Source organism: Pteronotus mesoamericanus, unplaced genomic scaffold (genome assembly GCF_021234165.1).
Source record: "Pteronotus mesoamericanus isolate MK-2021 breed Mesoamerican mustached bat unplaced genomic scaffold, CSHL_Meso_final scaffold_31, whole genome shotgun sequence".
NCBI lineage: Eukaryota > Metazoa > Chordata > Mammalia > Chiroptera > Mormoopidae > Pteronotus > Pteronotus mesoamericanus.
Genome location: NW_026555312.1, coordinates 22,165,909 through 22,177,957, shown reverse-complemented (window position 1 = coordinate 22,177,957; position 12,049 = coordinate 22,165,909).

Sequence of the window (12,049 nt, the reverse complement as noted above, 5' to 3'; positions counted from 1 at the left end):
CACATGCAAAAGACAAATCTGAGTAAGAACTGAACCAGTGGACATATTTCTAATATAAAAATGCTCCCTGCTTTCTAACTAGCCATCAAATGCCTTTTCCTTCTTTCCTTTCCTTCAAATGAATTAAATTTGGATTCTAAGGCAAACCATTTGGTTAAAATTATTTGAAAGTTACTTTAAAAAGCTAATTGCCAGGGGAACCCTTTATTGATTAGAAGGCAGTCTTGCTCTGTGGTGTAAATGTCTACATTCTTTTTAAATTGTAATTTAATTATTTATTCTTTGGTATCTGTCTTGCAGCCAAAGCTCCCTGGAAGAGGAAGTTCCTCTCCTGCAGAGCTACCCGAAGGAAGCAGAGGAAGATCTACCCGCTCCGAAATGAACTGGGATGGCTCAGGAGGCATGTGATGATGGCCACAATAGCAATAATAACAATACAGTTGTGATGTTTTGATTTTCACTCAGGCACAATGTCAAACATTTTATTAGATTGTTTAATTTAATCCACACAGCCCTGGTTTGCGTGGCTCAGTGGATTGAGTGCTGGCCTGCGAACCATAGGGTGGTCGGTTCGATTCCCAGTCGGGGCACGTGCCTGGTTCCCGGCCCCTGGTAGGAAGCATGCGACAGGCAACCACACACTGATGTTTCTCTCCCTCTCTTTCTCCCTTCCTTCCCCTCTCTCTAAAAATAAATAAATAAAATCTTTAAAAAAATTTAACCCATACAACAACCACATGAGATGGGTGTTTTAATTATCCCCATTTTATAGATGAAGAAACTGAAGTCGAGTGAGGTTAAACCACATGCCTAGGTCAGCACCAGCTTTAAATCCCAGCAGTCTGGCCTGGTATCCTGGCTCTGGCCCACCTTGCAGTGTTGCTCCCTCCTAGAAGTTCTTACTGATCCATTGCGAGCTGGTACTCAGAGGTGTCTTTATGCCAAAAGTATAAAGAAATAATGGCATAGATAGTCTTTTTTTTTTAACCTTCAAAGTAAGCAAGAAAAGAAGGAAAAAAGATTTAGATGAAGCAGTGATTGCGTAATAGCTCCAATTTAGAAAGGTATTATTAGGTTGTACATGAGTTTTTGCATTTTTTAAAATCTTGACTTAAATAACTTGCAATTTCTCTCCTCTAATAGACTGAGCATTTACATCACTTATGTTAACATTTATAATTCTTGTGGTTGTATGGTGGACCCATTTGCCCTCTGCACTAGGAATATCTTGAGGCTGAACTGCATGATATCACATGTACCCACATTTCTAATGACAAGGATGGTGCTAGGGGTAGAACTACTGAAAGCCATCAGACAACGGCCAACATCACTGCTTTGGTGGACGGGTGCTCTCAGTCTGGCCCCATTCGTGGGCTGTTCTCTTCCTAATTACTTTTACCATACCTTTAACAGGAAGTGTCTTTATTTCATATTCCTGTGTTTGGTGGTCTGAGGTACTAATGTGACTGTTTTTAGACAGCTCCTGTTGTGTTTACAGTCAAAGAAGAAGGGAAATGACTTTTTTTTTTTTTTTTTGCAGGAGTCTTTCAGGGCAAGTAAGAAGGAAATCCCCTGTAAAACTGTGCTTAGTGTTGTAGACCTTAAACTTCACCAGAATGAAGGGGCACATTTATTTAAGCAGCTCTGTTTCAGAAGCCAGGATAGGATATCTATGTCTCATTGTTTTGTTTTTTTTTATCACATGTCATGTATGACAGGAAACGATGCAGATTGGTTTTTTGTTTAATGATGAAAGGGAAGGGTAAAAGAGAAGGTGGTTGAAGGAACAAGAATAGCAACTTCAAATAGAATTTTCCAACCCTAAATAGAGAAAGGTTCTCTAGATCTAAACTTTTTAAAAGACAGAATGATGCAGCTTTCTTTCATTATCAGAAATAATATTATTTGTCATGTTAGAAAAAAATCACACAAGTTTAACATGCATCAGAATTATTATGCTGACATTTTCCCCCCTGAATTTTATTTGTAGGTCAGATTTTGGTTCTAGCACCTAAAGCGCTCCGCTGCTGTTATGGACAATGAGACTGTGTACCTGGCAACAAATTTCTTATGAGTTTCTTGCCAGGCCCCTTTTGAATAGTTAGGATGTTTAGTTTAGCTGGGTGTTTTGAGCCACTCTGAAGTGAAGTCTCTGGCAAATTTGCAGTCATTTCTGAAGGAGGAAAATGTAAGGCTTGTGTGAAATTAGTTTGTTGGTAACGGGTAGCAGACAACACATGACACAAAAGATGGTAGGGACCCAGGAGACCAGAAGGCACAGGTGGGATAACATTACTGAGAAGAGACACTATAGTCCTTTATTTAAAAAGCATCTGAGGAATTTGTCTATCCATCACTTCTCTAGCATCTGCTGTCTGGAGCAGCCATTTCAAATTCCCAACTTGTCAGGAATGGAGCACCCTGTTGTTGCTTGCTTGATAATATAATTCCTTTCTTTTTCTCTACTTGAAAAAAAAAATCATGCATACATTAAAATAAAGTTAAAGTGAATTTAAATTTGCATAGTTTTAAAATACATTAAAAAAACTATTAAAAAATTCTCCTTGAAATAATTACAGGTCTCTCCAGGGAGTCATGAAACCATAACTTGTCTAGAGCAGCATGCATTTAGACTTTCATAATTACCTGGTGAGTCAGCACTGGCTGACTTCCCAGGAGTCGGTTCCCACCGTGGGGAATAATTTTCCACTCCTGGGGGAATGCCCCGGGAGACACCTTCTCTGATTCCTCAAGCCGGAGAAGTGGCCTGTACCACCGCTTCCCTCACAGCCCTTTGCCCATTTTCTTCTGCATCTCATGTTCAGCTGCCTGACTTACGTCTTCTATTAAATTTTAAACTCTTTGATAAAGGGTGGTTCTATGCTTGATCTTTATATTTACTGAAGTAAATTTTAATTTCTATTTTTGGAGTTTGGGTTCTTGCTTGTCATAACTAGAATAAGAATAGAGAAGATTCAGAACAAATTTTTTAGTATTGGATGTCTTAAAAAAGTCATGTGTTTGAGATAACTGGAGGTGATTTAATGAATAGATGTGAAATAGTCTTTGGCGCAGGCATTCACTGAAACTCTTCATAGAGACAGACTTAATTTCAGATAGGAAGTGTGCAGTTTACTTAAGACAACGCATATATTCCACAGGTCAGTACAGTGACTACTTATTTTTTTTCAAAGAAACAAAGAAACCTGTTTTTGGACAGTGCAGCAAGTACTCTTTGGAAAGGAGTCAAGATTCAGAACTAAGAGTGCTGGATAAATGGCTATTGTTGAGTGTGTTCTGTAAACCGGCCCTGTATAAAGAGGTCCTGAGCTGGCACTACCTCTTGCTGGTGGTATGGAAATCCATGGTGCAAATACCCGATTTGGGACATGGTTGCATATATCCTCCTGATTTGTTAACTCTGTCTTGGCTAAAGTTGGGAATGAAGTTCAGAACAAAATGGAGATGCCTAGACTCAATGAAATGCATTCACTTCTTACTAAAGTGACAGCATCTTGCTTAAGGTCCTCTTTACTCATGGTTTCAAGACAGCAATCCCTTAAAGGGCTTATGACTCTGGAAATAGTTGAATGTAAATTGGGAAGAGCCTTGACAAAGTTTTGAAGTTGTTTGCTATATGGCCAGCTTTCTAGTCCCTATTTAACTTGTTCTCTATTCCTTCCCTCCATATTCCTTTTTCTGCTTCCCAGTCATTGTTTAGGCATTTTATAATTGATGGACTGTTAATGTAATAATTATCAGCAAGGATCATCAATAGATGTTAAACCCTCGGATAGAAGGTTGTTGGGGGACAGGATATTCACACATGCCAATAGTTCACACTCCAGAATTACCCGCTAATTGTGAAGGAAAGGCACCTTTACAATGGAGAGATTTGATGGTTATAGCTCTATTCAAGTGATCAAATTTGATTGAACACTTAGAGGGAGGCAACTCTTATAACGAGTGCAACATGAACTGCACACCATCACCTGCGAAGTGTTCTTGCTGAAATGTCTAACCCGAATATGATCAAGGCCTCTAGACCTATCCTTCTTTGTCAGGAAATGCAGGGAGTGGACTGGGAACAAATTAAAGAGCAGTACCACAAAACAATCAGCCAAACCAGATTACATGGGTAATTTTATAGAACTGTTCTGGACTCTTAAGAAAATCAGTATCGTGAATAAAAAGTGAGCTGATTGTTCTAGATTAATGGATTAAAGGAGTCTAAAGAGACATAATGAAATATGATGGGTTTACTTTATCAGGCCCTGGTTCAAAGCAACACAAACACAAAGGACTTAATAAAGAAAACAAAAAATCCCAGATATCCTAAGAGGCATTTAGGGAACAACTGGGGAAATTTGAATATGGACTGGGTATTAGATGACAGTAGGGAATTGTTATTGATTCTCTTGATGCAATGCTTACACTGTGTGTTTTTTAAAAGAATGCCTTGATTCTTAGGAGCTGCACACAAAAGCGTTTAGGCGTGAAAAGTTACGATGCCTGAACCCTGCGTTCAAATGGTTCTGAACAAGCCTGTGGATTTGGCAGATTATTAACAATTTTTGAGTCTAGGTGGCTAGTATGAGTCTACAATGAACTATCCTACTAACGTTTATGGTTGTTTAAATTAAAAAATGAAGTGGGAAAAAATAAAAATAAATTGATGGGCTGCTTGGTGGGGCTGGGGAAGGAGATGCTTTTCTAGTCTGCGTAAATTACAGCCAGCCATGAGAAAAGGTGGATTAATTACCTTTGAAACCTGGGATGGGGGGAGGGGGGAAGGATTTCCCTCAGCGGCTACTTTCTGCTTGCTGAGTGAATTGTTCTTTTTCCCATCTGTTTGCTTTCCATCCCCTTCTCTCTTAGAGCAGTCTTCTTGAACTAGCCGCCAGGAATTTGAGTGGCCTAAATTCTGCAGTTCTTCTCTCCTACCTGGGGGAACTTGGTCCCTTTTGAACTTTGAACTTCACATGCTCCCAGAACTCTTTTTATGCTTGGTTCAGCGCAAAACCATTTTCTTCACGGGACTTGTGGGAACCACAATGTTTCACTCAAGTTCTCTTTCTTCTCAGTCACTTCTTACTCATTCTGAAAGTACTTTCAGAGGCATTTGCATTTTCATTAAACCTACCTGAGGGGATTTTCTTTCTACAAGAGAAGAGGCCCTGAGTGGATTGTGAACAATTGTGGGTGATATGTATTTGGTGACGGTGGTGCCAGCGATTGAGGGGTGCCAGCGATTGAGGGGATCCACTTACCACCTTGTGTACTTCTTTATATCTAAAGTCAATGTTTGTGGAGGGAATGAAGCTCTGGTAAGTGTAAAGAATGGACTGCTCCGTCTTGCAGTTGTGTGCATGGACCATCTTATCCATGTCTACAGTCCTGGGTGTCCAATACAATTCTAGCAGGACCGTGGTTTGAGCGAAGGACCAAGTATGTCTGGACCCTGGGATCAAGGTAACCTAGTCCAACCCAATAGTCCATTACGTGTCTTTTAGGATTGCAGAATTACTCTTTGGTTCCAAGAATGAAATAACAAACAAAACTGGCAACTCCAAGGTAGAAGAGACAGACCCTGCCAGCATATTTAATTGCCCACCCACACCAGTGCAGCTGACCTTCAGGCAGTTGAGCAAACCCTGTGGAACCTTGTGAAACAGGTCAAGGGGTTGCCTCTGTTTTCCGTGAAGAGAAAGCATGTAAGGGCAGGGGGAAAGCCAGCCAGTTCGAAGCATTATGTCGTGAGAGTTTGGCATCCAGCTCATGTTGCTTTTCGTTCTTGCGAGTGACTCCAGCTCTTCTGCCCTTGTTCCAGTAGCCTTTGTCATGCTTAACATGTCTAGCTTCTAATTTGCTCTGTCTTGGCGGGGCTTAGAATACTTCAGGATTTGAACTTCAGGATTAAGATGGCAAAGGGAACCCCTACATTTATAATACTTTCCCCACACTTACTAAATAAAAATAAAGTATTGACCTAGTAGAAATAATCAGAGAGAGAGAAATTCTAAGAAGGTCACATAAAAGAAACAGTAGCCAGAAAGGACTTTCCATAGTATAATTTCAATTCCATCCTAAAATTCTATGCTGAAACTCTTAATTGACTGTGCAGGAGAATAATAAAAACATTTTCCAGAGATGTAAGGTTCAAAACATTTACCTCTCATGCTGCTCAAGAAGCTGCTGGAGGATCAGTGTCTGCAAAACAGGGAAGCAAAACCAGAATGAAGACCCAGAATGCTGGGAAAGGGGGAATGAATGCATGGAAAAGAGAGAAGGAATCTTCATGATAATGATGACAGAGATTGTGGGGGAAGACAGCTGCACAATGGGCAGAAGGGTAGCCAGCATTGATTCATTGTTGAAAGCCTCCAGAAGCGTTCAAGATGATGAGCCTGAGGTTAACTGATAGTATGGAAGCACTGAGAACTTCAGCTAGCTGGTTGAGAGTTTAGGATTGAATTAGTGGTAAATACATACAAAACTAAGCATTTTCTCTCTTTCTCTTCTCCACCCCCTCCACTCATGTCAATTCCTTTTAAGATGAATATTATGCACTTGATTAGGGATAGTGTAGTGGATTTCAGCCCCTGCACTGAGAACCAGTTACGTACCAAGTTCTGCAAACTTGGGTAAGCTACTTAACGTCTCTGTACCTCAGTTTCCTTGTTAGTTCAATGGGTTATAGAGTTGTTGTTACTAGGGTTAAACATAGTATTTTACATGAAACTGAATGCCCATCACATTATTAAAAGTAATAACACATAAAGCAAAGTAGTTATAGATTTGATGGCATAACTGCAAGCAAATATAGATATTTTCAATATTTTTTTCATCTTAATGAGACAAAGTAAGATTCTAATCATCTATCTTGGGATATTGCTGTTTAGTGCTGTGGTTGGGTATAGAGTAATTGCTTTAAATAAGTTTAATTGAGGATAAGATTTCAAAACCTTAAAGTGCATGGATTCTTTAATTAATTTTCACAAACATTTACTGAGTGCCTTCTGCATTTCAGGTGCTTTGATGAGCTCCAATAAGATACACTTTTTTTTTCCTTAAGAGTAACTCAGAGTTTAATAAAAATAATTTTTTATAAAGAGACACACAGACTAATATTGTAGTAAGAAGAATTTTTAAAAAAGAGGAAGACTTTTTAACAGTGTGTTTCTATAAATTCTAGACCATGTTCCTGGAAATTGTCAGAACTTGTTTTGAAATTTTTCCCCAGAATAGGATATATAGTTTTCTGTTAACAAAGGATTGGAAAAATGCTATACGTGGTCCTGTACTTCCTTCACATAATTTTAGAGTTTGAATATATAAAATTACAGCAGGGAAAGTGCCAGGCAAACAGCAGGTGCTCAACAAATTCTTAGAATAAGTAAACAGGAAGAAGAGTTGGAATTCATTTCATTTTCCAGTAAGGAGGGAGAGCCCCTTATTGGGAAAAGAGGGAGAAGTGACTAGTTCAAGGTCATGCTAGGACTGGACAGAAAACCCTGGCATGTAATAGGACAGAGATTAAAAACCCTTCAGGTTTACCTTGGAAAGAAAGGGAAAGAAGAGCTTAACATTCTCTTTCCTGTGGTGGTGGCTGGTGGGGAGAAATGCCCTGAGTCTAGTATTTAACCTGAGACATGAATCCTTTCATCCATTAACAAATACTTACAGACTGGCTACTACATGCCAGGCACTGTCCTTGTTGTTTGTGCTATTTCCACAGCAAAGTAGATAAAGAGTCCTGTTCTCATGTAGCTTCAGTCTAGCAGAGGTGGTGGCAGAGAGAACTGGCACAGTTAATAAACAATAAATGTAATCAGTAAGTGTATTATAGTACACTCTGTAGTGTGGTGGAAAGCAACGGGTGCCATGGAAAGAGATAATGTAAGCAGGCATGATGGGTGCTCTGCTCAGACCCTCCTCAGAGCTAAGGCACAGCCCAGCTGCTGGGATCATCAGCTGCTAATAGCGCAGATGTGCATCCTTCCCCCAGAATTGCCCTCAGCCTCTGCGAACTGCCTCTTTCAGGGTTGTATCTCTCCCACCGTGCAGCTAATGACAAATGTGTGGTTGACCTGGGGATATGGAGGTGCAGTCCCTTCCTCTATTTGGGACACTTTGAAGATCATCCCAGCTCCACAGCTGCCTGAAGGGCTGGCTGAGGCCTCAGTAGCGGCCATGTGTGCACCAGCTTCTCTCTCTGCCCAGTCCTGCCTTTCCATGTCCTTACAGGTGTGTGTTCCATGAACATTCTTCAAGAACCTCCTGCATGACACCCTCTCAGAGACTTGTTCCAGGAAACACAATCTAAGGCAGCCCAGGAAGAAGATCAGGAGTGGGACAACAATGGGTTGCAACCTTAAAAAGCATGGCCATTGCAAACCTTGTTGGGAAGGTGCCACTGGAACCAAGTTTGAAGTCGTGAGAGGATTGTTCAACTAATGAAAACATAACACTAAATAAGAATTCTGTATTCTCCCCCAGCAGCCGTAGGGACAAGGGCTTGGGGCCTCAAGGGAGAGAAGGTATAGTACAATGGAACCTGAGAGAGATAAGGACCCCAGCAACCCAGGAAGAGGCCTGGACATAGTGACAGGAAATTGGCAATGACTTATAGGAACGAGAGCTCTGAGAGCCAACATTGTGTTCCTTCCTGTGTTCACACACTGGGAGCATGGATGCTTCCCAGAATCCTAAATCTTGGGTTAGGGTGCTGATCTTTGTGCAGTTCCAGACATGGTGCCTTGAGTGTGTTTATTTGACTATTAGAGAAAGAGAAACACCAAAAGCCTGTAAAACCTGGGGACATTTAGGCTATTGAAAAAGCATGCTATATATGTAAAGATATTTCTAGATATAGTAATGAGTAAAACAAAAATATTCTAAAGTAATGGCAATGACTATGAATAAGACTTTTCAGTGGAATTATAAATTGCACATTGAAAAATACTGTAAAACCTTCCAACCTTTCATTTCAACATTCAAACTCATTCTGATGAAAGCTCTTTATTACTGAAAATTTAGTGCATGTGAGCTGGATTTTATTCTATATATCTCACACAAGACTCCTTTCATTACACCTGCCAGTTGGACAATGCCCTCCATGGAGGAGGAGGAAGCTGAATCCCGAGTCCTGCCAAAGTCATCAGCAAAGGCCCGGGGCAGAGATCTGATTGTCCTGTACCCTCTCTGAGAGGGAGAAAAGTTTGAGGAAGAGGAATATTGAGTTTAAGGAACAGAATGAACTGACCCTGTTAGGATTCTAACACAACCGTGGTTTTACTTGGCTGGTATTCTATGCTCAGAGATGAAAACAGGAGGTTCTGGACCTTCCTCAAATGGTCTCTTCTTAAAGAGTTCCATTTTTTAAAAGTAAACTTAAAAAACAATCTCATCACGAAAACATATCTAGTCAGGTAGGAAGGGTTTTTGCAGGACACCCTTCCTAATGCTTCCACCCCTAGTGTAGTCTTTTTTTTTTTTTAAATTGTATTAAAATGTAAAAGACATAAAACTTACTCTTTTAACCATTGTAAGTATAGTTCACTGGCATTAAGTACACTCACGTTGTTGTGTAGCCATCCCCACTGGCCATCTCCAGAAGATTCTTATATTCCCAAACTGAAATGCTGTCCCATTACACTCTGCCCACCGCCTCGGCTCCTGGCTCCCATTATTCTGTTTTCTGTCTGTGTGAATTTAACTCCTCTAAATATCTCATATTGGTGGAATCATACAGTGTTTGTCCTTTTGTGTCAGAATTTCCTTCCTTTTTTGGGCTGAATGATATTTCGTTGTATGCATACACCACATTTTGTTTATCCATTCATCTGTTGATAGACAATTGGGTTACTTCCACCTTTCGTCTGTTGTGGATAAGTCTGTCACGGGTGTGCAAATCAAGAGTGTGATTTCGCTTTTACTTTTCCAGGCAGCCTTAGAACTTAATAGAGTTTGTACATGGACTGTCTTCCTTTAGACTAGAGATTTTCATTTATGTTAAGTGACAACAACAACAAAAACAACCGGTCTTTTCTTTGACTCAGCATCATAGGATGTACTTTTGCTTCTGGCACATGGTGCATTGATTCTCTAAGCAAATAACTCCTATGTTTTTAAAACTCCAGTGGATATGAGGAGGGATGGATATACACTGCAAGAAAAAGTCATGAAAATCATGGCATGCCCACCACGAACCAGGTTTGGGCTACTACAGACTGATACCAAAAAGGTCCAGTAAGAATAAAACACTATCTACCTGTGAATGTGCAAAAACACATCCAGGCAAGGAACAATTTAGAAGTCAGGAAAGCCCCTAATTCCAGCTGCACTTTCTTGTGCACCTTGGGTGTCAGACTTTTTAACTCATGATGAAACATGAATGAGTTGGGAATCGATATCTGAAGGGTCAAATTTAGCTGTGCTCTCCCATCTCATTGCATAATAATACACCTCAGATGGTTTGTGGCAAGGCTTCCTATGGGCCAGATGATGTTTCAGAGAATATTCAGAATCACCATATAGACTGCCCTGTTGACCCAGCCAGCAATGTTACAGGTTAATGTCGCTGTCCAAAGGAGAGGGCATTCAACAGATGTAAATGTTTAGGGTCTCTAGAGCTCAGGAACAAGTACCAGGCTCTGGATCAACTTTGACCCTGGTCCAGCAATCCTTCCATCAATCTCTTTGGTGCTACATGGCCCCTCATCTTTGCTTTTCCTTACATATCTGCTCTGAGTTTTCTTTCCACCTGCTTCCTTTGTTTACTCATTGTGAGTATGGATCAATAATACGACAATCTTGAGTTTCCAACATTACCTCTATCAGCCACAGTGTTCATTATCATCTTCCACCCGTGTCTGCCTCTTTCAGTTCAAAAGTTTGAGGGAAACTCTGATTAGCCAGCTAGCTATTTAATCATTGCCTAGTACAAGGATGATAGTGGGGGTAAGGCAGGAAAGATGGGGGAGATGGTGGTAGGAGCCCTGTGGCATGCAGGGCTACTCTTTTTAGAGACTGCAGTGAGCAGTCAATAAAACGAGTCTAGAGCACTGGTTGAAAACAAGTTGGATGAAAGAACAAATAGGTTGAAAATGAAGAGAGAAACATCCTTTCTCCCAGCTCATAACCCTTGCCCTGTCCAGTTAAGTGTCCATGCCTCTTTGCACAATATGTGGTCCTCTAGACATGACCATAAAACCTTTGTAGAAATAAAGCATTGTGACTTTGCTGTTCTTTTATGCAAAGTCCTTAGCTGTATTAATTAATTAGCCAGTTAATTAACTCATCACCTTCTAAATGTTTATTGACTGCTGTTTATGTGCCAAGCACTCTCCTTCATCTTTCTCCCTCAATGTGCAGAGAGTATTAGAACCTGAGTTACATTTTGCTAGGGATAAGGCAAGAGTTCCAACATTTAGTGAGAATATTCCAATCTCCCAGCCACTGTGTAGAAGCTTTTTATATATTATCTCATTTAATCTCCATGCAAGTTTGAAGTGTTAGGTATTATAATTTCCCTCTTGTCAGGATTAAACCAAGTCTCAGAAAGGTAAGTAGCCAGCTCAAATCACACAGCTAGTAAGTGGAGTGAGTAGGAATGACTTTTTTTTTTTTTTGCAGAGCGTTTGCTTTTAGAAATACTTCAAACAGCCTCATATAGGAGCATAAATTCTTCCCGCTCTTAATTCCTGTATCAGTCAGCCCTTGGCCAAGGATAAACACAGGCAGGCAGGCATGCAGGGGATACTTGATTGAAATGCACACTCATATAGGTAGGTCTCTAATTCTTGGAAAGAAGTATAACTTAGATGTGTTCATTTTAAAGTGAATTAAAAAAATATTGTACCATTCTAATAATTGAGACATCTTTGAAATATTTAATTTCACTTCTAAACCATTAGTGCCTAAAAATAAAGTAAAACATGGCAATGTGCCTGAAAAATACAGTCAATATTCTATTTCTATAAAAAACTTAGAGTTTGCAATGCCTAGAAAAAATCAAAACATTTATCTTAAACATTCCTTTAAAGTT